The sequence below is a fragment of the Dama dama genome, chromosome 30, assembly GCF_033118175.1.
Source record: "Dama dama isolate Ldn47 chromosome 30, ASM3311817v1, whole genome shotgun sequence".
NCBI lineage: Eukaryota > Metazoa > Chordata > Mammalia > Artiodactyla > Cervidae > Dama > Dama dama.
In genome coordinates, this window is record NC_083710.1 from 51,647,721 (window position 1) to 51,673,523 (window position 25,803).

Consider the following 25,803-nt stretch of genomic DNA (forward strand, 5'->3'; position numbering starts at 1 on the left):
AAAAAAAGATAATAAAGGAAGTCATAAAGGGGCAAAATATCATGTAGGAGGCTGTATATAAGTCTCCATCTTTAAATAACATGTAAATATTATATATTAACAAATACATATACTTGTACTTTTGGGCAATCAAAAGCCTTGACTGATATGGAATCTGTTTCCAGGAGTAGATTATTGCATTAGGCCTCTGATAAAAAGGAAATCTGGGGCTTTTACCTGTCATAATCAGGCTAAAATTAGTGAAAGTGCAGTCTTTGTCAGTGATAGAAAGGTGAGAGATCATGGTGAGCAGTGGTGAAACAGTTTCTTTTCCCGCAATCACTTGGAATCACGTGCACATTGAAAATATGGCTTTGAGTGTCAACCTATTGCTATTACATAACAGCATGAAGGAATTCAAGTGGGAGTGGGAATGACTACTTTTTCTTTCTTTTTTTTTAAAAAAGAGAATTACAAGATTAAATATGAAACTCAAGTCACCAACTTAAACCCAGGAGACTCTACTTGATGATCCTGGTAGAATCTTTTGACCCTTACAGCTGCAAAGCTAAGCTACCCAACAAACAAAGGAACAGGCTGACCATGGATTGTTAAGTTAACACATTATTTACTATGCCCTCTCTCCAGGTATCTTCTGGAAAAGGTTAAAGTATTTAGTGAAACAGAGTAAGCCCCAGAACATTGAAATAAAAACCATGGGAGGGTTTGAAGGACTTGGATTATCCACAAACCCCAAATATTTTAAGCTTCTCCTGCTAGTGGACGCAACCCAAGCAGTTCATGGAGATTCTTTTCTTAGTCTTGGTGAGCCAGTCCTCCCTTTCTTGATTGAGTCTGTTCTCCTCGGGTCCTCAGCTTCTTTTCCATAATGTTTATCTCAAATTGATAACGAGGGTTGTTATCTGAATACTCAATTATGTTGTTTACCATAGTCATATATTTATACAATAAAATAAGTATATTTAGCAATTTATATTATAATATACAAAGGAGAGATACATAGGACTAAATCCCAAACATGCTAAAGAGTGAAAAACTATAGTTTTACATTAAACTGATTTTTATAAAATCATACGTGCAATTATCTGAATTCATTGCGAAGGCAAATTAATTTTAATTCCTAGGTAGGTTGACTGACAGAAAGTTGTACTGAATGGTGATTACGCTAAAGAAGATTAAGATGCCATTCATGATTTGCCGTAATATATAGACGGGAATCAACAAACTAGATTTATGATATGAATCCTATGTACTTTCTGTGCTTCCTAAATAGGCACAGAGAAAGCCTTGAGAAATACTTTGAAAGTGTAATTGTGTATACATACTATCAGATATAAGATAGACAGCTGATGAGAAGTTTCTGTGTAGCACAGGGAGACCAGCTTGATGTTCCGTGATGACCTGGAGGGACGGGATGCAGGGAAGGGAGGGAGGTTATGGAGGGAGGGCATGTATGTATAATTATGGCTGATTTACATTGTTTTAGGGCAGAAACTCAACAAGGTAAAGATTTTTTAAAATATTTAAATAAAAAATGGAAAAAAGAAATGAACTCTGTGCCAGTATAAAATAAAAATTAAATTAAAAAACATGATTGTGGTTTTCCGTGTAGATCAAGGATTTTACTGGGAGACACTAATGTTGAACTGATCTGCCTGTTTACAATGGAGATGGGAAGATCCTATGGTGGAGGTGGGCAGGTGCAGAAGACAAGTCAGGCACTTAACCTCCAGAGACTAGATGGTTGTGCTTTATCTAATAGAGACACAAGGGATTTGACATTGGTTTATTGATCATCGGGTCTATGGAAATGTATAGGCCACTCACAAATTTCCTAACAAATCTGCATTAAAAAAATCCATGTCTCTTCATAGAGCTCACCAAAAGGGAGATAGTCATTATCTCTATTTCTAGACCTGTGGTCATTTTATGGTGTCAGTACACTCTGAGGAAAGGAATATAAGTAGACCTTTCACCCTGTTTTGGGATAATGGATCCAAAATAGCACATTCCTGGCAAGGAAAATTGGCACTGTGGTTCAATGATCAGAGTGGAAGCTTTTGGTGGTCAGGTGATGAATAGAGTCTTGAGCCAAGTACACCACACAGTGGGCACAGTGGGACCTGAAGACACATCCTCTTATTTTCCCTCCACTTCCTGAGTGTATGCTGGGGAAAAATACCAGGCAATGGCCTGATATTGACATTGGCATCCTGACTCAAAATGGGTTATTATGAGAGGAAGGACCAATGATGATGGAAGCCCTAGATCTCAACTTCCTCACTGAAAGGGTAAACCAAGAGCAAAAAGCACATCCCTGTGGAAACCCAGAGATTAGTGCTACCACCCAGGGAGTGGTCATTTCTATCACAGCCCCATTTAACTCTCCAATTAGGCTGATGGGGAAGACAAATGGGTATTGGAGAATGAGAGGGGATTATCATAAACTTAATTAGGGGAAGCTTCCAAGTGCAGCTGCTGTTCCAGATGTTTTTCCCTTACTAACTCAGATCAGTCCTGCCGCTGGCAGTCATTCCAGGCTGAAGTGCAACCAGTTTTATCAGGCAGCCCATGGGATCCAGCAGATCCATGAAGCCTGAGCTGTCTGTAGCAGATTGGGGTGCTTTATGGAGCCCCAGAAGTCAACTCAGGGGTAAGACTCATAGTATCGTTCTTGAAATATAAGCTATGGCTTTTCAGCAAGTAACTGTTCCTATTTTGAGAAATACCTCTTGAATTGCTACTGGACCTCAGCAGAACCTCAAAGCCCAATTCTGTGAACTGAGCTTCCCATTATGAACTGGTCATTAGCTTATCCACCAAATCATGAAGTGAGACATACCCAGCAGTAGTCCATCAAGTGGAATATACATTCAGGCTCACATCTGCATGAGGAATGGACTCACACCAGTGTTGAATGGATAAGCTGAATTGTACAAGGAGGGTGTTTCTCCTCCCCGTAGATATCTTCCTGTTCTACCGCTTTCCCTCTCTATACCATGAGAATGACCTCACGGAGGTGTTCCCATGACTAATTAGTAGCTTGAGAAGCCATATACACATTTCTTCCTGGTGTTTTGGAACCAATATTAGGTGGATCTAATTCTACCATACTGCATCATTTATTACAGTTGTTTTTCTAAAGAGGGGGGATACATGCTTTTGAACTGTGGTGCTGGGGAAGACTTTTGAGAGTCCCTTGGACAGCAAGGAAATCTAACCAGTCAATCCTAAAGGAAACCAACCCTGAATATTCATTGGAAGGACTGATGTTGAAGCTCCAATACTTTGGCCACCTGATATGAAGAGCTGACTCATTGGAGAGGACACCGATGCTGGAAAAGATATAGGATAGGAGGAGAAGGGGGCGACAGAGGATGAGATGATTGGATGGAATTACCAACTCAATGGATATGAGTTTGAGCAAACTCCAGGGGATAGTGAAGGACAGGGAAGCCTGGCATGCTGCAATCCGTGGGGTTGTAAAGAGTCAGACATGACATCCTCTAATTTGCCTAGAAATAGTCATGGATTGAGTTAAGTAATTACACAAACTAATAGTGGTTAGTAGTGTGAGCAGGCAATTAGGAGTTTGAGGGTAATAAGACTGTTTTACTAGAGGTATGTAGATAAACCTTTTGGGATGGCTCCAGGTGGGAAAATATTAGTATGCCATTTAAATGGTTATCAAGAATCTCTAAAAGGTCAGAATAGATAAGATGGTGTACTCTCTAAATGTCAGTCAGCTCCTCTCCTTCTGACTAGTGCTGACTTAGTGGTCTCATGAGTGATGTAGCAATGGTGATAATGATGGAATTTATTATAGTGGGCTCAACATTGCCCTTCTCAAATATATCCTTGTCCTAACCCCAGAACCTGTGAATGTGATTGTTTTGAGAAAGGGTCTTTGCAGATGTTATTAAGTTAAGGATCTTGAGATGAGATCACCCTGAATTATCTGAGTGGATCCTAAATCCAATGACAAGTGTCCTTATGAAGGAGAGGAGAGAACACACAGACGCAGAGAAGGCTGGGTGAATAGAGAGGCAGAGATGGGGGTTATGTAGCCATAAACCAGGGGATGCCTGAAGTTATAAGAGGTGAGGGAAGGAATAGGACCAACTGACACCCTGCTTTCTAAGTTCTGGCCTCTGAACCATGAGAGATGAACTACCAAGTTTGTGGTTTTAATTTAGTATGGCATTTACAGAAATGAATGTACCAAAAATTGGGACTTCTCTATATAATGCTTCTTTTACTGTCATCATTGCTGAGGGCTCAATTTTCCAGTAGAATTTGTTCACCCTGAACAAAGCGCTGAGGACCTGGGTGGAAGTCCTGGCAGGTTGCTATTTTGGACAATTTCCAACAAACATTCAGTATATAGATTTGCTTTTCCTGCCTGTTGCTTTCCTTCTGAAAGCACCATTGATTGTGGACTTAACATATAATCTTTTTACCTCATCAGAAGATTATGTTCAACATTTCTCTGGCCACACAATTGGTTTTCAGTGAGTAAAATCAGGCAGTGTGCTGCTGCTCATGGGATTATTGGTTTTATTGTATAGCCATCATCCAAAAGCAGCTGACTTATAGAATGGTTGCATGGCCTATGGAAGACTCCCTTTGAGTCCCAGATGAGTGATCGTGTGTGTGAGACTGGAATGCCTTTTCAGGAGAACCTTGGGGACCTGAAAAGAACTGTGGGGACCCTTTTAACTCATAGATGGAATAGATGAGTCTGGGTAAGAGTAGATGGTGTTTGGTGTTACTTAAGATTACACCTCATAATGTACTCCAGAAAACTGTGCTAACTTCCAAGGCTTCTGGCTTCAAGGATTTGGTAAACAAGGGATGAATATACCTACAAGGCATCATAATAAGGGTTCTTTTGAGTTGGAACTGGAGACTATCACTGGTCTTCACTGTGAGTTGAATGTATGGAAAAGAGGGATTATGGGGCTGTCTGGATGATTAATCCTGACACCAAAGGAAAAATGGGGTTATTACTTCACAATGGAGGCAAAAAACAATGTGGACAAAGCCAGCCAAGCTGAGAGTAGGGCTGGAGATCTTTGTATATTCATTTATATATATATATATATATATATATATATATATATATATATATATATATAAGGCAAGTTCAATCATATATAGTAGGACCATCCAAGACCCAGGGCTCTTAGGAATAAAGGTTTGAAGTATCCTGGGGCAAAGTTACTCAACCAGCTTTTGCACTGGCTGCTGGCAAAGAGAACATGCACTAGGTAGTGGAAAAGGCCTATTTGTCTTCATGATTTTGAATAAACAGGGACTGCAGTCCCTTGTATATGATCTTACTTGCTCTCTTGCTCCATATATACACACATATATGACTATATATTTTATATACATTATATGTATATTACATATGTATATAATTAACTAATGTTTCTCATTTCCTGCTCATTTGCACTCACTATTATATATAGTGAGTATATATATATACATATAATCCAGAAGCTGAACAATATTTATATGGGATATTTCTGTGGGATGGAGGCAAAACTAGAGAAGGAAGGGATGCTACCCAAGGATCTGAGACATGTAGTTGGATTTGTATATAATAGGACTTTGAATGTTCTCCATGTTGTAAGAGTAAAAGAGTGTGTTTCAATTATACAAGAGATAATATTTTACAGAAGTAGATTTTGGGGAGAAGAAGGATGTATATGGATGCTAAGTAGTGGAAAAGGTGGAATATAGGGGTAACTTTCATATTTTTGCTGCCCAAGTTCCCAAGCTCCTCAGTTGGGGAAAATCTCCATTATTTGAAGATTCAAAATAAGGTTTATATACTTCCACGTTAGAAGCTCACACGGGATAAATATTCCTTTTCTCTGCAAGCTAGGGTGTGTGCACACAACCTAAACTTGGATTGTGAAAAGCTCATGTCGAAGAGCTTTGAAACTAGAAGTGAGGCAAAGGAGCTACAATATCCATTCAATTTGAGAATGTCATTGGTGCTATGGGGTCTAGCGTGGATGATGCTGTTTGTGGCAATGCTGGTGAATTCCAGGCAAGTCTGTGGAGTTGGCAGTTGTGTTCTAAGACAATCATTCCTGTGGAAAGGTCTTGACTGTGATCCTGGTTCCTGCTGATTTACTGAAGAAAATTTCCTGATTTTCTTCAATGTTGTATAACACAGAATTTGGCTGGGCTATGTCCCGGCTACTAGGAGGGAACTTCTAAATCCCTGGACTTCCTGAGTGATGAAGTGTCTTTGCTATTAATGGTTGGTCTTTCAGATCACATCTAGTAGTTTATACTAACAAGGAAAGTGATGGTAGACTCTTGGATAGTTTCACTAGTGAGATAGACCAGGCTCTCAGACCACAAAGACCAACCATGGGATTAGAGATTCAGTGCTTTGAGCTATGTGGTATCCAGCTGACCTTCACAGAGGCTGGGGAGCTGAAGATTTAGTTCAATCACATGAGCAATGGTGCAACTAATCACATCTATGGAAGGAAGCCTCAATAAAAACCCTGGACACTCAAATTCTAGTAAACTTCCTTGGTTGGTAACCATACAGCTATGTGCTAGGAGTGTGAAATATCCTAAGGACATGAAAGCTTTGTGTTTTGGATCTTCCCAGATCCCATATATTAAACATCTGTGCATTCAGCTGGTCTTGATTTGTATTTAAATTAAAATAAAATTGAATTTGTAAGTAGTATGACACTTCACTGAGGCTTCCTCAGTGACTCAGTGGTAAAGAATCCACCTGCAATGCAGGAGCTGCAGGAGGCACAGATTCGATTCCCTGGGTCGGGAAGATCCCCTGGAGGAGGGCATGGCTACCCACTCCAGTATTCTTGCCTGGAGAATCCCCATGGACAGAGGAGCCTGGCAGGCTACAGTTCATGGGGTTGCAAAGAGTCAGACACACCAGAAGTGACTTATCATGCATGCACACGTAACACTTTCCTGAGTTCTGTTCATTATTCCAGTGAATTATCTAACCTGGGGGAATAGGGTAAACCTGAATTTGTAGCTAGCTGGGGAGAAGGAGGCCTGAGAACCTTGGAGCTTGTGAAGAGAGGGGATTCTTGTAGAGGACTGTGCTCTTAAACATGAAATTTGGCCTCAGTCCAGGTTCTTAAGATCAGAATTGCATTGCATTCAGCTTTCTTGTCAATTCTGTAAGCCGCCCTCTTTGGGGTGGTTCTGAGACCAATTTCCAGGACATGTTAGGAGGGGGCTTCCCCACACTGAAAACAAACAATTCTTAGATCACAGCAGAGTATCTAGAACTCAACTTGATTCTGATCCTATCAATAGCTACCCTGAGAAGGCATCAGATAGCACAGATTAAGGGTTCGGTCCTCTCTGCTCTCCCTGCCTACCCCCCACCTCACTTCACATGCCAATTGCAAGTCCAATTGTTACCTGTGTTTTTAACCAACTGGCTATAAATCAGAAGTTCCCTCCACTTTCTCTTCGGGTTAGTAAGATTCATTTGCTAGAGTGGCCTGTCACAGAACTCAGAGATGTACTGTCTTACTGGTTTATTCTGAAAGGATTTAACTCAGGAAGAGTGAAATGAACAAGAAGCACAGGGCAAGGTATGAGGGAAGGGCCGGGAACTTCCATAATCTCTGGGTGTACCACTCTCTCCAACCCCCAAACCCTAGTACTTTTTGTTTTTTATGGAATTTTCATTACATCGGTGGGGGGTCCCTGGTGATTCGCACGATAAAGAATCTGCCTGCAATGCAGGAGATCTAGATTTCAATCCCTGGGTTGGGAAGATCCCCTGGAGAAGGGAATGGCTACCCACTCCATTATTCTTTCCTGGAGAACTCCATGGACAAAGGAACCTGGTGGGCTACGGTCCACCAGGTCACAAAGAGTAGGACACGATTGAGCAACTACCGCTAACACACACACATTACACTGGCATGAGTGTTTGAATCCTCTGACGTCAGGGATCGACTCATTCTCCAGAGGCTGGGGGGTGGGGCTGAGAGTTTGAATCCTTTAATTCTCATGGCAAACAGCACCCATCCTTAGGTGTGGTCCAAAAATCACCTCATTAGCATGAGATAAGACATCTTTATGACTCTCATCACTAAGGAAATTCCTGTGATCCAGGAACCTTGAATGAAGACCAAGTATATATGGATAATATATTTTGGTCATCTGATGATTAAATATGTATTTCATACAAATCACACTATTGCACACCTGCTATAATTCCAATAAATTCCTATTTTTCTTACATAAGTTAGAGTACCTTTCCATTGTTTGCAATCAAGTACCTTGACAGGCTGAAGTAGTGATAGAGGAGAGCTACTAAAGCTTTCATAGGAACTGAGGGTATGCTTTAGACATTGATCTGAAGACTCTAAGCAGTCCATTTTCTTTTCTTCTCTGAGCAAACTTATAAACAATAGACAGTAAAAAAGCAAAATAGTAGGCACATTTTGTATTTTCACATCACAGAAAATAAACATTTGTGAAGCAGAAACACCTCTTAAGAAAAAATAATGAACTGCATTTATAATAATTATTTAATTTTTGCTCCAAAGAAGAGTCAATTTCTCAACGATGAACCTTGTTTCCTGAAATATCTCTCTTTGTTAGTTTAAAATTTTATATCAAACTTTTTACCAACTGTATCAGTTAAGGATGTGTTAGACTGTTGTCTATAGGAAACTAAAAGAGAGTGGCATAAAACATAGAGGTTAATTTTTCTCTTATGTGAAAGAAGTCTGGTAGTAGGCAGGCTAAGCATGGTATACACAATGTCATTCAAAGACCTAGTCTCCTTCTAACTTCCCCCCAGAATATATGCTCTTTTTCTCATTATTATAAGATAGCTCTTGCCCTTATGGGCATGGAAACCAGCCTTTCAGACAGAAAGAATGGTAAAAGGCGAGGGGCAAAGAACTCATGCCAGTGTAGGCAGCTCCTTTAAAAATACTTTTCTGGAATGCCCTCTGATGAGTTCCATTTACATCTTATTGGCCAGAACTGTGTCCCTTGACAAGCTTAGCTAAAGGGAGTCTGGGATTGTAGTTTATTTTTCTGCTGCTTATATTGGCATCACAAATAAAAATCAGGGTCATAAAGAAAATTGAAATATTCTTTTCTTTACCTTCTATGGGCTGTTTATAATTATTTGCATCTTATAAATTCCTATCTAACCTGGGATTTATTTTACATGTCCACCAATTTAATAGCTGATTAATAGATGGATTCTCAATTCAGAATTTGTTTAATGGCTAAATCTTCATGTTAGATAATATTAAGACTTTCTCTATAGTCCTTTGATGGAACCAACCATTAGTCACTCTTTCGAATTGCCACTGAAGAGCAAATTGGGAGGGCAGTGTAGGAAACCTTAAAAATAATTGTATGGATTGAGAACTTGCAGAGCTACTCTGTCAAACTGAAGTATTATAAGTTGTAAGTAAGGTAGTTGTCATATTAAAGTATTTGAGAAGGAAATATCTCTTCACGGGATGGCCTGAAGATAAGATTGCAGAGGTTTAGGTATGAAGCTCTGGAAAGGAAGATCAGGTTCAGGGGTTAACACCGACCTAGGAAGGAACATAGGCAGAGCATTTAGAGAATGTTGGAGTAAAGAGTTGGAAGAAATATCACTGAATGTTTATATCCAGTTGGGAAGCAGAATAAGGGATATTTTGAAAAATTCAGTAATAAATACTTAGAATGAAGGTGTGTATCCAGAAGGGAGAGGGAATGATTCAGGAATCTTGTCAGGTTGAATTCAGGTAATTTGAGAAGCAAAATTTTCCTGATGGCAAGAGAGGGGTCTGATTTGTTGACAGAAAAAATTTGATATGCCAGGTACTTAGATTTCTGAGCAAGATAAACCAGGTGTGGCCAAGGAATAAAGGTAAAAGTGAGTTTTTAAAAGGATAGCGTGTGAAGTGTTAGTCGCTCAATCATGTCAGACTCTTTGCGACCCCATGGACTGCAGCCCACCAGGCTCCTCTGTCCATGGAATTCTACAGGCAAGAATACTGGAGTGGGTAGCCATTTCCTTGCTGGAAAGGTTAAGATGTAGGGAAGGAAGACATATTGCTTTAAAATAAATTGAAGCAATTGAGTGAAATGAGCTGGGGAAACCACAAATTCAGTATTCTTTTTCCTTTTGGAAGAGGTGTATTCTACTAGTATAATTTCAAATAGTGCTCATTTTAGTTTTTTCTTTCCTGCCTGGAAAAATCTAAAGATAGAAATAATCATTAGGTGGTCATTACAGAATTCAGGATTTTGTGGCACATAGCTATGATGCAACTGGTGAAATGATGTCAGGTTGTTTGTTTGAAAAATGAGACTATTTGGAGTTTATTAAATATGAACACATGATTCTTTAAGTTATAAATAATACAGTGATATCCCCTGTTTTTCCATATAAGCAATTTATATTTCTTTCTTCTTAGGCTCATTTTTTCCCCCTTGGTGAATGTATCTGTACTGCTTAAAAATGATTTGATTTGTCTTAATGTCAATCTACTCCTGTAACAGTTTTGAAAGGCAGCTTTTCTGTTGAGTATTCAGTTTGGTTCAGTTCAGTCGCTCAGTTGTGTCCGACTCTTTGCGACCCCATGAACTGCAGCACGCCAGGCCTCCCTGTCCATCACCAACTCCTGGAGTTTACTCAAACTCATCTCCATTGAAACAGTGATGCCATCCAACCATTTCATCCTCTGTCTTCCCCTTCTCCTCCTGCCTTCAATCTTTCCCAGCATCAGGGTCTATTCCAATGAGTCAGCTCTTCGAATCAGTTGGCCAAAGTATTGGAGTTTCAGCTTCAACATCAGTCCTTCCAATGAACACCCAGGACTGATCTCCTTTAGGATGGACTGGTTGGATCTCCTTGCAGTCCAAGGGACTCTCAAGAGTCTTCTCCAACACCACAGATCAAAAGCATCAATTCTTTGGTGCTCAGCTTCCTTTATAGTCCAACTGTGACATCCATACATGACCACTGGAAAAACCTTAACCTTGACCAGACGGACCTTTGTTGGCAAAGTAATGTCTCCGCTTTTTAATATGCTGTCTAGGTTGGTCATAACTCCTTCCAAGGAGTAAGCGCCTTTTAATTTAATGGCTGCAATCACCATCTGCAGTGATTTTGGAGCCCAGAAAAATAAAGTCAGCCACTGTTTCCACTGTCTCCCCATCTATTTCCCATGAAGTGATGGGACTGGATGCCATGATCTTAGTTTTCTGAATGTTGAGCTTTAAACCAACTTTTTCACTCTCCTCTTTCACGTTCATCAAGAGACTCTTTAGTTCTTCTTCACTTTCTGCCATAAGGGTGGTGTCACCTGCATATCTCAGGTTATTGATATTTCTCCTGGCAATCTTGATTGCAGCTTGTGCTTCCTCCAGCCCACCATGTCTCATGATGTACTCTGCATATAAATTAAATAAACAGGGTGACAATATACAGCCTTTAAGTACTCCCTTTCCTATTTGGAACCAGTCTGTTGTTCCATGTCCAGTTCTAACTGTTGCTTCCTGAACTGCATACAGGTTTCTCAAGAGGCAGGTCAGGTGGTCTGGTATTCCCATCTCTTGAAGAATTTTCCGCAGTTTATTGTCATCCACACAGTCAAAGGCTTTGGCATAGTCAATAAAGCAGAAATAGATGTTTTTCTGGAACTCTCTTGCTTTTTCGATGATCCAGCAGGTGTTGGTAATTTGATCTCTTGTTCCTCTGCCTTATCTAAATCCAGCTTGAACATCTGGAAGTTCATGGTTCACATATTGCTGAAGCCTGGCTTGGAGAATTTTAAGCATTATTTTACTAGCGTGTGAGATGAGTGCAATTGTGTGGTAGTTTGAGAGTTCTTTGGCATTGCCTTTCTTTGGGATTGGAATGAAAACGGACCTTTTCCAATCCTGTGGCCACTGCTGAGTTTTCCAAATTTGCTGGCATACTGAGAGCAGCACTTTCACAGCATCATCTTTTAGGATTTGAAATAGCTCAACTGAAATTCCATCACCTCCACTGCCTTTGTTCGTAGTGATGCTTCCTAAGGCCCACTTGACTTTGCATTCCAGGATGTCTGGCTCTAGGTGAGTGGTCACACCATCGTGATTATCTGGGTCATGAAGATCTTTTTTGTACAGTTCTTCTGTGTATTCTTGCCACCTCTTCTTAATATCTTCTGCTTCTGTTAGGTCCCTATCATTGCTGTCCTTTATTGAGCCCATCTTTGCATGAAATGTTCCCTTGGTATCTCTACTTTTCTTGAAGAGATCTCTAGTCTTTCCCATTCTTTTGTTTTCCTCTATTTCTTTGCATTGATCGCTGAGGAAGGCTTTCTTATCTCTCCTTGCTATTCTTTGGAACTCTGCATTCAAATGGGAATATCTTTCCTTTTCTCCTTTTCTTTTTGCTTCTCTTCTTTTCACAGCTATTTGTAAGGCCTCCTCAGACAGCCATTTTGCTTTTTTGCATTTCTTTTTCTTGGGGATGGTCTTGATTCCTATCTCCTGTACAATGTCATGAACGTCCGTCCATAGTTCATCAGGCACTCTGTCTATCAGATCTAGTCCCTTAAATCTATTTCTCACTTACACTGTATTGTCATAAGGGATTTGATTTAGGTCATACCTGAATGGTCTAGTGGTCTCCACTTTCTTCAGTTTAAGTCTGAATTTGGCAATAAGGAGTTCATGATCTGAACCACAGTCAGCTCCCGGTCTTGTTTTTGCTAACTGTATAGAGCTTCTCCATCTTTGGCTGCAAAGAATATAATCAATCTGATTTCAGTGTCGACCATCTGGTGATGTCCATGTGTACAAATCTTTTTCTCATATTTGTGAAATTTTCCCTTTGTATCAGATCTCCCCAATTGTTGTTGTTGTTCGGTTGCTCAGTCGTGTCCAACTCTTTGTAACCCCATGAACTGTAGCATGCCAGGCTTCCCTGTCCTTCATTATCTCCCGGAGCTTGCTCAAACTCATGTCCATCAAGTCGGTGATGCTATCTAATCATCTCATCCTCTGCTGCCCTCTTCTCCTCCTGCCTTCAGTCTTTCCCAGCATCAGGGTCTTTTTCAATGAGTCAGCTCTTCTCATCAGGTGTCCAAATTGTTGGAGTTTCAGCTTCAGCATCAGTCTTTCCAATGACAGGATTGATTTCCTTTGGAATTGACTGGTACATTTCCTTTAGAATTCCTTTAGAATTTCAGTCCAAGGGACTCCAAGAGTCTTCTCCAACAAAAAAGCATCAATTCTTCGGCACTCAGCCTTCCTTATGGTCCAACTCTCACATCCATGCATTACTACTGGAAAATCCATAGCTTTGACTATACAGACCTTTGCTGGCAAAGTAATGTCTCTGCTTTTTAATATGTTATATTTTAATAGAATTGTATTTAATATTTGTTATCATCTTAGTGATGAGCACTCAGTAAAAGCACTATAACAACACTAATAATAGATTTAAATGTTATGTGAACCAGAAAACTTACTCCCACTATTACTAAAAACTGGACTTGGAATATCTTTGGCCTTTCAGAGGGTTGGTAAATTGATTTCAGACTTACAGCTTTCTGAGAAAAGCCAAGATCACCCAAAGGATTTCAGATATTACTGAGATTATGTAATGCATGGCAGCTGGTGGTTTGAAGCCAGAGGGCCCCACCTTAATTCTTACTGAGAAACCTATTTGGATAATAAAGAGTAATTTTAAGTATTATTTTAATGAGATGAGGTGACAGTCACTCTAACATGAACCCATACTACACAATGAACAATAGACGGATCCAACATTGAAGTGTAATTAAAAATAGACTGAATGTGAATTTAAACATCAAACCTGCTTCTTGTAGGTGTGCACCAACATCATCTTAATTTGACAAAACTCCTTTCTGTGGTATAAAGTCCTCCAGGGAATGTGATTATACATCCACTTTAATCCAATATCAATGTTTACAAATCATCTGGTAAGGAAATACTTTCTTATATTTAACCTAAATCCCTCTGTGGAAGCTTAAGCCCACTACTTCCTCTTCTAGCTTTAAGATACAATACAGCTGCCACTTCCAGATGGTTCTTAAAGATAAAAAAAAAAAAAAGAAGAAGACCTGAAGCTTATTTACATACAACCATCTCAGAGATCCCCTCTCTAGGTCCTCATCATCAACAAGACTGCATTGTCTCCTCTTACTTACTTCACTCCTTCTAAGGTTGTACCATTACTGTTTTATTTCATCTTTGCAGTTAAATCTTTTCACCTGTCCCTAATCATTTCTGTATGACCAGTTTCCACAAGTGAAAGTCCTGGGTCAAGGGTGAGATGTATGGAAAGAGTAACATGGAAACTTACATTACCATATGTAAAATAGATAGCCAACAGGAATTTGCTGTTGGCTCAGGAAACTCAAACAGGGTTTGAGTATCAACCTTCTATATCAACTTAGAGGGGTGGGGTGGGGAGGGAGATGGGAGGGAAGTTCAAAAAGAATGGGATACATGTATGGCTGATTCATGTTGAAGTTTGACAGAAAAAAAAAGTTCTGTAAAGCAATTATCCTTCAAAAAAAAAAGTAAATTTAAAAAAAGGTAAGCACATTTAAACTATTCTTTTCAAATTCATATTGCCAACTTGCTCTTGAGATAGACTATTTATTTATACATCTATTGGCTGCATAGAAACAAAAGTGTCATCTTATCCTTGCCAATTACCCTTCTTTCATCTTTGATATTTTGGCCTCGCTTTATTTTAATTTTCACTTATTTTCTCATCAATGATGAGGGATAGTTTTTATGTATGCTTGTAATTTATTACCACATGTGTGTAGGAATTTTCTTTTTCATTCCTTTGACCATTTTCGGTTGGTATTTCTCTTGCATGTGATGGGTTTTTTTCAGAGGAAAGAAATTAACCTTTACTTGGCACATATTACCACATATTATTCAACTTGTTGCTTGCTATTTTATTTTGTCATATTTGGAACAGGCAGAAGTTTAAAACTTTTATATAGTAAAATTTATTTATTATATAGTAAAATTATCAGTAAGTTGTGAATTGATAAGGGGCCTAGTAACACCTTCAGATTATGTAAATATTCACATATATTTTCTTTCTTAGAATTTGTCTTTTTTAGAGAAATAGGGAAGACATGAGGGAGAAGGTGACATTTGAGCAAAGATCTAAAGCAGACGAAATAGCTTCCTTCCAGGTGGCACAGTGGTCAAGAATCAGCTTGCCAATGCAGGAGAGGCAAGAGACTTGTGTTTGATCCTCGGGTCTGGAAGATCCCCTGGAGTAGGAAATGGCAACCTACTCCAGTATCCCTGCTTAAAATATTCCATGGACAAAGGAGCCTGGTGGGCTACAGTCCATGGGGTCAGAAAGAGTCAGACACGTCTGAGTGACTGAGCACACACACTGAAGCAGATGAAGAAGAAGTCATATGCATATTTTGGGGAGAAGCATTCCAGGCAAAGAGAACCACAAATGCAGAAACCTTGTAACTGGAACCTTTCTGTATTGTTGGAGGAGCAGCAAAAAAACAAAACAAAACCAAAAAACAGTATGTTTGAGGCAGAATGAATAAAGGAGGAGAAAAATAACAAAAAAGTCAGGGAGAAATTATGGGCCATGTGGCATTGGGCTGTCAAGGTCACTCTGAATCTTTTATTCTGGGAGCAGTGGGAAACAATTAGGGAGCTTTAAGCACAGAAGTCATGTGACTTACCTTTCATTTTAATGGCATTATTCTTTATTATACTATAGTTTAATCAGTTGACTTCAAACTATTTATTGAATAACTTCTCTAGAGATAGGAGCTTGTGGGGTTTTTGTTTTTTTTTTATGTAACTTGCATAAATTATTAAATTCTTATGTATACTTAGAGTTAATATATACTTGGAACTTCCATTTTGTTTGCTTTAGTTTCTTGACTTTTTCTTGCATGAATGTAATACTGCTATAATTTTGTGCCTTAAAATAGATTTGAAATCTTAGTTGGGCAGATTCCTGTTTATTAATCTTTTCTCAAATTGTTCTTGCTTCTTTTCAGGCATTTTTTTCTCTATATAAACTTTTAGGTTATGATCAAGTTAAAAAATTCCATTGGTTTTGGATATTTGAATTACACACCCAGATTATTTTGAGCAAGAATTTAAATCAGCACAATACTGTCTTTCAGTAATTTAAGCCTCATTAAAGTCCTCTAGTAAAACTTTCCATTTGCCACATCTAGTTCTTACATAGTTCTCAAGTTGATTTTAGTCTTAAGATACCTTGATATTTGTCTTAACTTGATTTCAGTATTATAAAAAATATTTTTTCCCCTAATTAATCATTGTGTGGAGGACCAGTGTTCTAATTTCTTTGCTGCTTACACTTTGTACTGTAAGACATTTTGGTATTTCAGAGAAAGCAAGGTCTTGATTTTTAGTGAGTCTTGATTTGAATCTTGGTTCTGCCATTTATATTGCCTTAAAATTTACTTAACTTGTTTGAGTCTTGGTTTCCTCAATGTTGTGATGATAATAATCACCCCTTAGAGGGCTTTTATGGAGATTAAACAAGGTAAGTCATGTAGAAGAAAGCACAAAATAGTCACTCAGTACATTTTTATTTCTTGACTTTTCTAGTGATTTATATTTTCCTCCTTGCTTTGCAGTCTGTGTTTCATCTTCACATGGAAGATTTAAGACAAAAAGTAGATGATGCTTCTTCCTAGTATCTAAGGCCTTTTGGTACCCCAAAGCCTTCACACTTTATATTTTTTCTCCATTTTCTCAGTCTTATATAAACTGGTTCTCTTTAAATCATTCTAAAATGTTAATAAATAATATCCTGAGAAATTATCTTCTGTGACAGAGATAGCTTCTAAAAAAGGCATTCCAATGACCTTTATCACGTCATTTCATTGAAATAACTTTCTCTTTCCATGAACTGGGAAAATTGATTCCACCTCAAAATATTTCACCACTGTGAAAAATGGCCTTGCCCTTCTAGATTTATCTGAAGCACTATCGGTATCAGTAAGACATGAGTCATCTGAATGAACAAAAACAAAAAATTTATAACAGAGGTAGGGAATTCGGGGATAATAACAAAAACTATATACAGAAGAGATAAACAGCAATCTTATTTAAACCAGCTAGTTTGACACAGCCAAACCCATCTTTTCATTTCATTCTCTTACCTTTGGCTTCTTCCCTATCAGTTCAGTTCAGTCCTTTAGTATTGTCCGACTCTTTACAACCCCATGGACTGCAGCACGCCAGGCCTCCGTGTCCATCACCAACTCCTGGAGTTTACTCAAACTCATCTCCATTGAAACAGTGATGCCATCCAACCATTTCATCCTCTGTCTTCCCCTTCTCCTCCTGCCTTCAATCTTTCCCAGCATCAGGGTTTTTTCAAATGAGTCAGCTGTTCGCATCAGTTGGCCAAAGTATTGGAGTTTCAGCTTCAACATCAGTCCTTCCAATGAACACCCAGGACTGATCTCCCTTAGGATGGACTGGTTGGATCTCCTTTCAGTCCAAGGAACCCTCAAGAGTCGTCTCCAACACCAGTTCAAAAGCATCAATTCTTCGGCGCTCAGCTTTCCTTATAGTCCAACTCTCACATGTATACATGACTACTGGAAAAACCATAACTTTGATTAGACGGACCTTTGTTGGCAAAGTAATGTCTCTGCTTTTTAATATTCTGTCTAGGTTGGTCATAGCTTTTCTTCCAAGGAGCAAGCCATCCGCAGTAATTTTAGAGCCCAAAATAATAAAGTCTGTAACCGTTTCCACTGTTTCCCCATCTATTTCCCATGAAGTGATGGGACTGGATGCCATGATCTTAGTTTTCTGAATGTTGAGCTTTAAACCAACTTTTTCACTCTCCTCTTTCACGTTCATCAAGAGGCTCTTTAGTTCTTCTTCACTTTCTGCCATAAGGGTAGTGTCACCTGCATATCTGAGGTTATTGATATTTCTCCTGGCAATCTTGATTCCAGCTTGTGCTTCCTCCAGCCCAGCATTTCTCATGATGTACTCTGCATATAAGGTAAATAAGCAGGGTGACAATATATAGCCTTGACGTACTCCTTTTCCTATTTGGAACCAGTCTGTTGTTCCATGTCCAGTTCTAACTGTTGCTTCCTGACCTGCATACAGGTTTCTCAAGAGGCAGATCAGGTGGTCTGGTATTCCCATCTCTTGAAGATTTTTCCACAGTTTGTTGTGATCCACACAGTCAAAGGCTTTGGCATAGTCAATAAAGCAGAAATAGATGTTTTTCTGGAACTCTTATGCTTTTTTGATGATCCAGCAGATGATGGTAATTTGATTTCTGGTTCCTCTGCCTTTTCTAAACCCAGCTTGAACATCTGGAAGTCCACAGTTCACATATTGTTAAAGCCTGGCTCGGAGAATTTTGAGCATTACTTTGTTAGCATGTGAGATGAGTGCAATTGTGTGGTAGTTTGAGCGTTCTTTGGCATTGCCTTTCTTTGGGGTTGGAATGAAAACTGACCTTTTCCAGTCCTATTGCTACTGCTGAGATTTCTAGATTTGCTGGCATATTAAGTGCAGCACTTTTACAGGATCATCTTTTAGGATTTGAAATAGCTCAACTGAAATGCCATCACCTCCACTAGCTTTGTTTGGAGTGATGCTTCCTAAGGCCCACTTGACTTTGCATTCCAGGATGTCTGGCTCTAGGTGAGTGATCACACCACAGTGATTATCTGGGCCGTGAAGATCTTCCCCATACTTGTGCTGAATCTTTTGTTCTTATGGTTTTACCTGCAGTTAGAGTGAGTTAATCCTTCTTTGTTTGTAAAGCTGATGACTGGAGAAGCCAAGTCCCTTTACGTCTGGAAAATGAATCTGCTTTATAAACTTCAGGTCGACATTGCCCTCGTCATCGAACTTGACCCTTCATTTGGCAGCATCTTCTGAATGATGGACATAGCAGTGCCCTTGATGGACCTCTGATGAGTTTCCCAGTCTACTCTCCTAGAATAAGCTTCACCTGATTCTATTTGAGGATCTGCCAGCAATCTGATGGCCTCAGCCTCTCCAATCTCATTGTGGTTCAACTCTTACTTTCTGTTCTCATTTACTAGAAAGTGATTATACATACCTTCACATAGCCATCTATAACAGGGGCACTTTAATTTCTAGAGGCTAGCTGCATCTCTTCACCTGTATAGCTTTTCTCCTGCTGCTTCATTTTTTTTTCCTTGAATTTCTGTCATTCTAAATGAATAACTGGTGCAATATTAATCTTACATGTCATAGATGACCATGTCCATGAAGTCTTCTCTAGCTTTCCAACAGGCTGTGGTTTCTCTCTCATTCACACCCATGCAGTGAGTTGGCCAAAAATTTCATTTGGGTTATTTTGTTAGATATTATGAAAAACCCAAACAAACTTTTTGGGCAACCCAATAATTCTCTTTACCTCTTCCCTCGTATGACTACAAACACTCAGTGCCATGTAACGGTACTAGTTACTAGACTAGATACTGAGAGTACAAAACTGACAAGTGCAAGACAGAGTGGCTGCCATCAGAGATGCCAAAGTGGGCAGAGAGGCATATGAAAATAATATATTAAAACAAACGTGGCTCGTGGGGATGGAATCATGGAACCACTGTGCTTTCTTTCCTGAAGCCCCTTAAAACGAGCTTTGTAGGGTGTCCCTCCCTGTCTCCTGGATGACCTAGGACTTCTACAGTCCCCTCTTAGGGCACAAAACCCCTTCTCAATTTGGTAATTAGAATGACACGTCCTACAGAATGTCACACACAGCCTCAGCCTTGTTGTCAAGTTGAGGCAACTCTGACCATCTGAAACTGAGGGAGAGAGAACAGATGGCTTCTCCCTTCCTGCCTGTTCATCAACTTCTCTGCCTCCTCCCATTATTAATAATAGGATTTTCTTTTTCTCCCTTCAGAATCAGAGCTGGTGGGGGAGAAAGGTAGAAGAGAGAGGTTGGGGCAAGATAATCCTTAGTGTCTGTTATGTTACTTTTAAGGGTCATGCAGGGCTGTACTCTGGTCTTGGTGGATACTTAATGCTGGTACTTTCTACTACAGTTAACCCTAACCCTAACCCTAACACTAACTCATGGGTTCTTTGGACCCTCTCTTTCCTCCAGCTTCCTTACTCTCCCAGCATCCTTTCCCTTGCCTCCACCAGTAGCTGAGGATTTCTATTTTTCTTTGAGCTGTCTGTTTCCTGCTCCCTTAGCCCAAGGACTCTGGTGATACAGCCAGTTTCTCTGGTGAGTCTGTGCCAACTTTGGGTGGCTTTCTAGGTCAACATTCCAGATGATTGCTCTTTTACTTATCTGACTACATCTGGTCCAATGGAAACTTGCATGCTCTCATTGCCTCCTGCTCCCTCTCATCTCTGATACCCTACTGCAATAAATTCTGGGTCTACACACTGATCTTAATTCAGCAACAACTATTTCACCCTTCCACAGAGGAACCTGTCAGCCCACCTCTTATGCGTTAGATTTCCAAGCAAGAATCAGGCATCAGTCCTTCGTATCTCCCAACTAGATAAGAACATATATTGAATCCTTCCAGTTGTCCATTTAAAACTCTAACTTGAAGCAGAGGGTGAGTACCACACCTTTCCTCTCCAAAAATTCTCCTCACTTTTCTCAACTCTTCCCAAATTTTTAAAGGCATGCTGCTATCTCAGGTGCTACAAAATTAATTTTTTGCCATCCTAAATTTTTCAAATCTCACTTTGAATTGTAACATCTGCTATATTCATGCTTCAGCCAAAATAGAAATAGAGAATTCCATTTTAATATCCAGTTACATCTCCGCATTATAATAATGGTTAAGTAGGAATGCTTTTTCTATGGATCATTTTACTTCCAAAGTAGGGAAATGACTATCTGCTTTCCACAGAAAAGGGCAGAGCATCTTTTCTCACTACTACCCAAGGAGCTATGGTGTTATCAACACTGGTGAAACTGAAGATAGCTCATATCCTTTGTACCACTTCCCAGGTATCAATGGGTCAGGCTTCTCTGCCCAAACAATTCCTAGACTTAACTCTTTGCCTCTTGAACATATATGTCCTTAAAATCCCCCAGGGGAGAGTTTTTTCCATCACCATGTTGGGTTGTTAAAACATAACAGGAGATAGGAAGTCCTGAGATAGGAAGCCCTACTGTGCTTTTTTGGGACTTTCTAGGTGGCACTAGTGGTAAAAACCCACCTACCAGTGCAGGAGATGTAAGAGATGTGGCTTTGATCCCTGGGTTGGGAAGATTCCCTGGAGAAGGAAATGGCAACCCACTCCAGTATTCTAGCCTGGTGTGCTGCATGAAGTCCATGGGAAGGCAGAGAGTTGGACAGGACCACAGTGAGTTAGGATGGATGGACTGTACTCTTTAATTTAGCTGCTACTAGACAGCTTTATCTAAAGGGAATGCATTTGCACTTAGGTTCTTGGCTAGGCCTCTAGGATGGAAGGAATGCTAACTAACATCCTGAAGCAAACTCTTCATATTAGTAGATGGTGGCATCACTTTTGGTGGGTAAGAGAAATGTCTTTTTTCTGTGCAATAATTCAGTATCCCTCACAATAGTTTGAAATAATTAGGAATTCTATTGACATTTTCTTTAGTCATAATGCCCTGTGAGGAATAGAATCGAAGCGCTGAATAAGCACAGAGTCGGGAACATCAGGTCCGTAACCAGTGAACAAAAGGGTGGGTGACATTACTGTCTGAGAGTTTAGCGGGAACAAAAACACATCGCACAGGGAAATACATCAGGGGGCTGTTTCATAGTGGTCTCAATCGAGAAAGCGCGCAGAGTACATAATGGGCATTGTCAAGTGTTGTTAAGCTTGTTTGGGCTGGGATTTTAAGGACCCTTAAATTCCACATTAAGAAGCTTGAACTAATTCTCATGGGTAAAGAGAATCTAAGGCTTGGGTAAATATATGGAAACAATGAAAGTCTCTGAAAGGAATGATGTGTACAAAGATGTTATCTTAATCACAGAATACTGGAAGGGTTGAATGTCATTGGTGTGGACTATGGAACAAGAAATGGGTCTAAGCAGTAATGTTTCTTGCTACCATCCACTGCAGGATACCCCTAGGATTGAAAGTAGGCATGCAAATCTTTTTGAAATTCACCCTGCATGGTGGTGAGCAGATTAGTAACTGTTTTGTTGTTGTTGTTTAGTTGCTAAGTCATGTCTGACAGTCTGCTCTGTCCATGGAATTTCCCAGGGAATATTACTGGACTGGGTTGCTATTTCTTTATCCAGAGGATCTTTCCTACCCAGGAATCAAACTTGCGTCTCCTGCATTGGCAGGTGGATTCTTACCACTGAACCACCAGGGAAATCATTTATTACATCCCTACTCTGGGTCATAGGAACAAGCACCAGTCCTCACAGAACTGCAAGTCATTCTCATGTTTCCTTTCTAGATGTGGAAACAGGTACTCAGAGCAGTTAAGAAAGTAGTCCAAGTTTCCAGAACCATGACTGCACCCTGGTATGATCTACTGTTCTTCATGGGTGGAGAGTCTGATGAATAGCTTCCTCCCTGTTCCCCTCAATTTTAAAGTCACTGAAACAATTGGAAATAGCTTAACTTGACTTTGTTCCTTAGAACGCTAACAAAGGTGAGGTTAGGGAAGTGGGCTTGCACGATTACCTGGTTGTTCAGTCGCCCAGCCTTAACTCACAGGGAGGCTGAAGAACAACAGAACAACAACGGAGGGTAATCAGGTAATCGTGCAAGCCCACTTTCCTAACCTCACCTTTGTCAGCATTCGAAGGAACAAAGTCAAGTTAAGCTGTTTCTACTCTCTAATAAGATAAAAATGCACACTGTAAATTTACAAGCTGTAGAGATTGGATCCCATGGGAATGAAGACTGCATGGCTGTGAGCGTGGTGGGAGAGACTAATGAAGGAGACACGGTGAGGAAATGGATCTTAGGTCAAAACCCCATCCCTGGCCACATTCCCTCGGTTTCTCCACGTTGATGGTAGACAGTGCCCTAGTGGGTGGTATCAGACCTAACAGTATGATATAACAGAGAATCACAGGAAATGCTGTTTTGTGAACACTCCTCTCTACTCTTTTCCCTAACTTACTTTTGAAAAAATGTCTAGCAGGATATAGAAATCACACTCACTTTCTAATCAAAGACTGTCCCATAAAAAGGGAGAAAATAAATTCAAGAACACACTTTCTCTGAAGATACTCACTGCTTTTCATCTGTTTAGTATTCTCTCCCTGACTAATTAGCCAGGAGTAAAATCTATCTGCAATCTATTACTAATTGGTCATCATGTTTCTCCTAGACTTCTACCTCCCACGTTCTTATCTGTCCATACTTTACTGTATTTTATTTTTCTGCCAATTTTTTCCTTTCTTTTAACCTTATCCTTTTAAAGGATGATGTTTACAACTTTCTTCTTTATTATTTTTAAATCAAGTCTCATTAGGAGAAACCCACACACAATTTCTCACAACACGACATGAGTTGTTCAGGTAGAAATAGCACTTGATGGGGAGGGTCTTTGCTCTCCACACTGGGATGCTGGAGTAGTTTTGCAATGACTGTCATCAGAGGAAAAGGTGAAAAAGTTATTCTAGTCCCTTTTCCACTCAGAACCTTAAGACAATAAGAATGAAGGAATATGGAATGTGAAAGTATTTTGGCATGACAAGAAGGGATGAAAGGCATTTAAAAATTGTATATGAATGCAGTTATTAGTAAAAAATCAGTTCTTGTGCTAGATAACTATGAATAAAATAAGTCCTAGTTTATATATTTTGTTGCAAAATACAATAAACTGCTGTTAACTACCTAAAAACTATAAATGCATCTACAAAATTAGCTAGAAGCTAAGTTTAGAAGCAGTAGAGAATTTTCTTCTGTCAAGGTAACAGAATAAGGCTATAAAAATGAATAGTATCAAAATATGTACAAACTCAATGGCTTACATAAATCACTTTTTGATGTATGTGCTTGGTTACAAGACATTCTCCATTTTGGAAGATTGTCGCAATCTTCCTGGTAGGTATGGAAAATATTTTGTTTCCTGCACAATAATTCAATATCTCTCACTAAAGTCTGAAATAAATGAAAACTTTGTTGATATTTTCTTCAGGAAGATGTCAAATTGTTTCTGCTAAGCACTGCTAGCTTCAGCAACGGAAAGCTTTCCTTGGAAATTCTTGCCAGCAAGGGCTTTCCTCTGCCATCACAGTGTCATTTCCACGTACCTTGAGAAGCACACTGCAGCCGCTGAACACCTTGGATCGTCTCAAAGTTCAGCCCAGCGAACCTTAGGAAGGTCAGTAATTATTGGAGAACGCTGGCGGAAGGTGGGGGAGGGACTTGCAATCTGACCACAGCCCTGGCAAGTATGACTCAGTTTCTAAGGGCAACAAGCTCAAAGCTTCTCTGTGGGGCAGCTTCATAATTAAACGTTAAAATCGAAATGCATTTCTGTGAAGGAGCACACTCTCCTTTCCAAATCCTAGTTTAATATTCAGCTCAGAGCTCACAGCTTAGTAAAGGAGTCAGCCTTAAGATTCGGCACACTTAAGCAGGTACTATGTGATTAAGATGCTGCCTTGGTGGCAAGCCTTTGAAACTCAGTGCTTCTGTTTACTGCATATGTGGTTTTATATGTTAAATTGCTTCAGTCGTGTCCGATTCTTGGGGATCCCATGGGCTGTAGCCCACCAGGCTCCTCTGTCCATGGGATTCTCCAGACAAGAATACTGGAGTAGGTTGCCATTTCCTTCTCCAGGAATCTTCCCAACCCAGGGATAAAACCCGAGTCTCTTAGGTCTCCTGCATTGGCAGGGGAGTTCTCTCCCACGAGGGCCACCTGGGTGCCTGATGAATCTGGGCCATCAGAGCTCTGTATTCCCTCCGTGTGAACCGTACACATTATTGTCATTGTTTCCTGTGGAGTTGTCCTTCAGGCAGGAAGAATGCTGATGGTCTGAGTATCCCCGGGGGCTACAGGGTGACGATGTGAAGATTTTGCACTTCAGTGAGAAGGAGGTGCCTCCGCTGAGAGGCCGTGTGATGCAAAATTTGAGTGACTGCACAACAGTGTGTGTGCAAAAGGAAATATGAGCATAATAACTTCATAGGGGAGGAGAAAAAGTGAACCAAAGAACAAAAATGAACTAAAAAGCCAAAAATGACTAGGAAGGGTAATGACACAAGGATAAGTCCAGAGCTTGAGGACCTTCATGACAGTTTGAGTTCTGTTCCTGAGTGCTGTGTGACCGAGGGTGAGGTGCTTAATTTCTCTGGGTCATAGTTTCCTTCCCAGGTGTGTTTTGACTATATGACTCATGTGGTATTTTATAATTCTAACATCCTAGTATTCTATTATCTCTACGCTCATATTTTGACTTTCAATATGTTCGTGCAGCTTATTACAGCAAAACACAAGTGTGTTGATTGTTGATGACATGTTACAATGATTTAACAAGAATATTAGTTTAAAAGTAGCCAAAAGAAGACTTAAAATTCACAAAAATCTCAACCTTAAAAAATAATATGCACATTAGTTCCCAACCTGATTGAAGGCAGAAGGAGAAGGGGATGACAGAAGATGAGGTAGTTGAACGGCATCGCTGACTCAATGAACATGAATTTGAGTAGACTGCGGGAGTTGGTGATGGACAGGGAGGCCTGGCCTGCTGCAGTCCATGGGGTCGCAAAGAGTTGGACATGACTGAGTGACTGACCTGAACTGAACTGAACCTACTGGAGATT

General features: G+C 39.9%; 1 long non-coding RNA gene across 2 annotated transcripts in view; it reads left to right on the forward strand.

Moving 5' to 3' along the window:
- The window catches only part of LOC133049283 (uncharacterized), a 248,542-nt gene that overhangs the window by 16,727 nt on the left and 206,012 nt on the right, over positions 1-25,803 (forward strand). For both annotated transcript variants that reach the window (XR_009691281.1, XR_009691280.1), the window contains exon 2: positions 24,170-24,355. This is a non-coding gene — a long non-coding RNA (uncharacterized LOC133049283). The remainder of the gene's footprint in view (positions 1-24,169; positions 24,356-25,803) is intronic.